We start from the raw sequence: 7,195 nt of genomic DNA, 5'->3' as shown, positions 1-7,195 counted from the left end.
CAATACCTTAATCACATCTATCTTAACAAAATATAAAAGTGAAGAAAGCGTAAATGACCTCGATATCGATCAATCAGAAGAAACTTTATCAAACGCGCTATTAAAAACAAAATACTCTAATAAATGTATATACAATATTCATTTGCAAAACGAAGGCAATGACATTATTGAAAACAAATGGAACACAAATTTTACCGATATAGACTCAATCACTTGGGAAAAAAATCTATATTTTACCTCAAATTTCAACTATAGACATGTCTTTAAGCAGCATTCAATATAAATTTATCATGCGAATTGTCGCCACAAACACATATCTTTTTAAATGCAAACTTAGCAACAGCACTTTATGTGATTTCTGTCAATCACATATTGAAACAATAGACCACTTATTTTGGGAGTGCCAACACGTTCAAATAATATGGAAAAAGATGGAAACATTTTTGTTAGTAAAAACATATTAATTAAAATTAATAAAACCAATGCTTTCTTTGGATGCACTGGAAAAAAAAACTACACTCAGATGTTTTTAACTTTATAATGATGCTATAAAAATCTTTTATATTTAAAATGAAATATAAAAAATGCGTATTAACCTTTCCTTACTTTATTGAATACTTAAATACGAGAATAAAAATTGAATCTGAGATTGCCCTCGCAAAAAATAAATTTGAACAACATAAACAAATGGGTTCAATTCAGGTGATTCATTCCTTCTACAAAATATGAATAATGCTATTCAGACAAATTTTATGGCAAAACAATTTTTAAAAAATCATTCTCAATAGAAAAGCAAATAATCACAACAATTCGATTACAGAACACTTTGTTGTAAACAATGTTTTCCCTTTATTTTAGATAAAAAGATAGATTCTAGATAAAAAAAACTAATATGTTTCGTAAAAACAAATTATTAATTTTATGTTTTGCGATAAATCACAAAATTCTTTATATTACATTGACAATGGTAACACTGTTTAAAATGTATTCGCGCTTTCGCTAAATATTTGACATGTTAAAGTACAAAAAGGTACATTTTGTCAAACACTTTCTTATGTATTCAGTTTTCTGGTTATTATCGATGTATACTACATTGTAAAGAAATGTTAGAAATAAATGAGAAAAAAAAATGGACAACACAGATAAATTGCAAATATGTTTAAAATTATTAAAGAAATAAAGTGAATTGATATCAAATGAGAAGTTTTATTAAAATTCTTATCTTGTGTATAATAGGTACTATAACTTATTTATTCAGCAAATAATGAAAGATAATAAAGTAATGCACTTTTATAGATAATGCAAGTTCTATATACAATAAGTATATGGAAAGAATCATTTCATATCGAATCGCGACTAACGTTTGCTCAACTGACAATGTACTTATGACTAAAGCTAACTCACTAAACATAAGTCACAGATGCGACATACATTACATGATACATACGCCATTCAATGTATATTAATTTGCATCTGTCATCGTAAGTATAGCATATTCATGAAAATAATTAAATATAAAAGTAAAAACATTACCAGAAAAAATAATAGCATTTTTATCGTTAACGGCAAATGAATAGTATTGTTAATAATTGAAAAAATATAATATTTGCGTTAAAAACCCAATGGCAATATTTAAGAACGAACCGATGCTATGTTTGCGCACACCATATTACGACTGCATAACATGTTGTTTCACTTTTCTGCTAAACAGATGATAAAAAAAAGCGTTTGGTGTCAAATAAGGCATGTCAAACTGTAAATCGTGGAAACCTGTGTATTTAATACTTTTAAGGGGTGTAGCTGCAGTTTTGCTAATTTTTTTTCCATCAAATAGATTTTGTCAAACATTTACATATAATATATGCATACAATTACTATATGAAAAATGAAATAAAAACATACGGTCACCGGCCTTGTTTTGATTTTATCCATTAATATATAACATGTACTTTTTCAATAAAACTGAACAATCTCTAATTGCGTAAAAATAATTAATAACCTATGAAATTGGCAACATTTAGATATTATTTAAACTAAGATACATCATATACCATTTAATTAAACCACACACTACAAATACAATGGAGTACACAAGTTAAATTTTAAGAAATTAATTTTTCAAAATGTATATGTCACCCCCCAAAAATTATATTTTTACTATTTTAACCACATACATGGAATTTAAAAAACTTCTACCAAATAGAATTCTGCGAAACTGCTCACATATGTTCATCTACGTATTTTCATCATAAAACACAAATAAAAAAGGGGGTCACCGCACTTTTAACAGAATTTTTTTGTTTTAATTATCCCTACCGTCTAGACGTCAAATTTCATTAAAAACAGCAATAAGACAAAACCCAAGTACCTGTACATAGATTGTCAGAAATATGCATACACATTAGAAATTGTTTACAATCTTATCTGGGATCAAAACAGCTTACCAACAGACATTAATAAAAAACAGTATTTTAATCACAAACATAATACCATACAGTATCAAACTCGACCTTAATCATTAACAAGAAATATCTTTAAAAAAGATATACGGCATTGATTGTGGTTGGATTTGGTGAAAGGTAAAGTGTTCAATGAATGAGATCAAAGATAGCGAATGTTTTTTCTGTGCAGTTCTTAGCAGCATGACAAGCAGTACGTGATGTTACGCGGAGTTTTCGCGGCTTATTTTACATTATTACATATTGCTGGTCATAAACCTATGATACAAAACAGAAAACCAAAAGAAGAATGGAAGTGAAATTAAAACATTAAGTCAACCGGCCACACGCGAAGTATCCGTATACATTTTTTAATATTCATACGCGCGTTCTTCGAACAAACCTGTTTTAGTGGTTTGTCGATTATTAGCAGTATCGAGAATCATCGCGCTCGTGCTTAATACATTAGTCAATATGGTGGAATAAGTCTTTTTAAATTAATCAAAAACATTCTGTTTTTCATTTTATTGTTGAAAACACATTAAGAATCTAGTATTGACATACCATAATTACATCGCTGAATATTGTCATGTAACACATTTCTGGTCTAAAGAAAATTCCACAGTCCAGGTTACATGCCAGATAATTGAGTCAGATATACTTCAGCCCTTATCAGCAATACACTAATGGTCTGGAGCTGTTAATGAGATAACATACTGAGATTGACCCTTTGGGAAGGTTAACCCGAGAAAGCTAACCACAAGTCTTCCAGATAACCCAAACACTTCACCTAGTTAACGCGATTGCGTCTATATTATATAACGATTATTTCACTGGCCGCGAAGTGACCCTTATACTGGCGATGACAATCCTCCGAAAACAGAAGGTAAACGCACAAACTGCATTGATGTCGAGAGTGATGTTGAGTGTAAAACTGTTCTATCTACGAAGCCTTTTGATTAGAGATAAAATTGTTTCATGCAGTAAAACAGTGTTACAAAGACGCGTCCATGTTTCCAATGTTCTGGTGGTATGTTCTAATCAGCCAATTGAATAAATAGAGTGTATTTATTCGTTTCTAGCTGCGGGAAATTTTATTTGAATTTTATTGGATACTTACAAAGGTAAGGAAAGGTGAAAAGCTGGCTTTTACAGCTACGCCGAATAACTTACATGATCACAGATTTTGGCATGCTTTGAAGTTTGTGTTTAAATGCTTTAAATTGATAAATGTAAACAGCAGGACTAAAGAGCTCCAGTAAGTATGATATTAAAGAAAGAAAAAAAAGTTAACCCCGCCTGGGATCGAACCACTGACAATTGTATTATGAACCAACTCGGTAATTGCTGATGATACTGATAACAAAAATATTGAGTTGTGATAATAGCATTATCGGTGTTGCTATAAATATATCCTCGTTAAATAAACTGCCGCAACACGCCTTAAGACCATTATTGTTATTTGGTAATATAATAATGACCTATGGGAGTAATTGTGTCAGATCCAAACTAAAGGCACGTTTTGCACATGTGCTGATTATAAAATGCATACAAATGCTTATTGTTAAATGTATATCCACAATGTACAGGGTACACGGACACACACCACAAGCAGTTTCTTATTTTAATTTGTTGAACATTTTAATATATTTGCAAATAAATAATTCAACGATGAGTTTTCACGCAGCATAAAACAGCTTAGACAGGTAAACCGCACGACGTTTGAATACGGCTTGTCATAAATACGCGAATATCAATTGTTTGAATACGTTGGTGTCTCGTAATAGTATAACTGTTGCGTATACACGTTCATTTGCTGAAGCACCATTTCTTATTAGTTTAAGGACTTTAACAAAATTGCTTCGTATGCTATATTACGCTAAATAAGCGCTGCTGACAATAATTCTTATAAACGGGACATATACTTTAACACCAAAATAGCAAAAGAGGCAATTAATAATAAAACCTAACTACATTAGCTATGTCTTAAAATAGCACAATCATAGTATATAAGACATACATTACATGGAACGAATTATACGAAATTATTCTAGAGACACTTTTTATGAACGGAAAATGATAATGGCTATGAATCTTAATAATCCTGTTGTAATTAATTAAACTAATTTTTTAATCGGTGAAGCAATTATTTATAAGATAATTAAGTACTAGCGCTTAACTAGATACATGTAATTAGAAAATAATCCACGTGGTCGGAAAAATTAAAATCGTCATCTAACTTTGCTCAGCACACAGTATCATAACCAATGAAATTGAGATCACCGAACTACAGTTACAAACGGGACATATATGAAAAACAAGTCTTTCAATATCGCTGTATTTTTAACTGCCATTGTGAATTCAGCCGTTGCCAAATAATTCATTGCAATACTAAAGGAAATACCAGACAAATTCACCATCTTATTAAAATCATTTAACGGCGATGGCTTGGAAGAAAATAAAACGTGCAATAAAAAAGAGCACGATGACGATACAAATGAACGAATTGAAAGTTACCGTACACGCCAAAAATAGCTATAAGTGTTGGCGAAAATAGTCTGCATCGCAAAGAAACTGTATATAAATATCTCATACGCATTTGCAATACACTCACAAAACATTAATGCTAAATAAATAGAAATGGAGTGACTGACATGACAGTGTTGAGTCAAAGATAGTTTTGTTGAAATCCGCATACATGAGTGTCAAATCTCACAAATGAAAACACATTTGCTATTGTTTATACCGCAAATAATATTGACATCATCATGACAGTTGTTATTCGTTATAAATAAGAATTGAGAAGCAATATATTCCAATTCATTGAGAAATGTGTTCCAGCAAACATTGAAGTCTGAAACGATATACAAGTGCCATAGAAACTTCAAACATGATGTTGGTTGTTAAAACATCAAGATCATGCCGCGTTGACTGAGGTAAGGGGAGGTTATGTCGCCGATTTTTTTCTTTATTTGTTAATGATCTTGAACTTTACCTTCAAAATAACATTAACTATGGTTTATGTATAGCCGATATTGTTTTGATTTTATTATCATTTGCCGACGACATGGCCATTTTAGGCAAGTCACCTGCTGAAGTCCAATCACATTTAGATAAATTATTTGCATACTGCAATGTTTTGGGCTAAATGTTAACACTTCAAAAACTAAAATAATGGTATTTTGGAAAAGAGAAGGATTACAAGAAAATGAAGCAATGGTCATACATGGCAATGATATTGTAGTTGTTGATAACGTTATCTATTTACGCACGGTGTTGAAATATATTGAAGTTTTAAATTAAACCAAGAACATTTGGTTGGTAAAGCCCTAAATGCATTGAATTCATTATTAATTAACTGTCATGACTTTGATTTAAAACCAAAAATACTCTATCAGTTGTTTAACTCCTTTGTGGGTTATATAATAAAGTATGCTTCATAAGAGTGGGGTTTCACGAAGTCAGATAATATTGAACGCATAATTTTAAAATTTTGCAAACGATTGCTTCACATTAAAATAAATACATGTAATGCTGTTGTTTATGGAGAATTGGGTAGATACCCATTGTTTGTAAACAGGTATGTTAAAATTATAGAGTTTTGGTTTAAAATTCTTAACAATGAAACAATTATTATGCAAATTGTTTACAAACAAGCTTTAAACGATTGTAATAAAGGTTTTTAAAATTGGATCACAAATTTTAAGAAGATGTTAAATAATTATGGATTTGGTTATGTATTTGAAAATCCAAACGTTGCGCAAGTAAATAATTTTGTTAGAGAGTTCAAAGGCAGACTTGTTGACAATTTTAAACCAGAATGGTGTGGTAAAATGAATAACAGTTATGTATTAGATATGTATAAAATGTGTAAATCCTCTTTGGAATATGAAGACTTTTTAGACTTACTTCCTGGACGTCTGCGTTTATTTTTGTAAGATTTAGAGTCTCTGCACATCCACTGAGAATCCAAACTGGCAGATATGCTCAGAACAACATTCCACGAAATGAGCGTTATAGTTTGTGTTGAAATTCCGTTGATTTAGAAGACGAATACCATTTTATATGTATATGCCACTGTTATATAGACTTAAGAAAAAGATATACTAGTCGTAAATTTTATATTAACCCATCTGTGGATAAATTCCAAGAGTTATTAGTTTTCAGTGATAGATTAGTAATTTCAAAAGTATGTAAATATATAAAAAAAAAGCTTTAGTCATAACAAATACATTACTAAATAATATTGTTTGATAGATTTCATCACTCCGGGTAGAACTTACGCGTTGTTGACATATATTGTGTTTATTTGTATTTGTATTTTGTAATTGATTTTTATGTTACATAATGTTACAAGGTTTTTTTCTTCAACCTAGTGACCTAGTTTTTGACCCGACACAAACTAGTTTCAAACTCGGCCGAGATTTTATTAGGGCAAAGCTTCTGACCAAGTTTCATGAAGATGGGACAAGAAATGTGGTCTCTTGAGTGTTTACGAGCAAATGTTAACGGACGGACGAACGGAAGTACGACGGACAAAGACTGGTCGGAAAAGCTCACCTGAGCAATCCGGTGAGCTAAAAATGGCATCGTATGAACCAGTAGTAATAGTTTAAGCATCATTGAAGCCTAATACGCATTCATCTATTATTATTTTGGGCACTAATAATTTTACCGTATGATTACCCTACATAAAAATGCTGATTTGTTTCTAACTTGGTAACTGGCGACACACATTTTCAAGTATATTACATTAA

Source organism: Dreissena polymorpha, chromosome 5, assembly GCF_020536995.1.
Source record: "Dreissena polymorpha isolate Duluth1 chromosome 5, UMN_Dpol_1.0, whole genome shotgun sequence".
Taxonomy (NCBI): Eukaryota; Metazoa; Mollusca; class Bivalvia; order Myida; family Dreissenidae; genus Dreissena; species Dreissena polymorpha.
Note: the sequence above shows the minus strand (reverse complement) of the source record.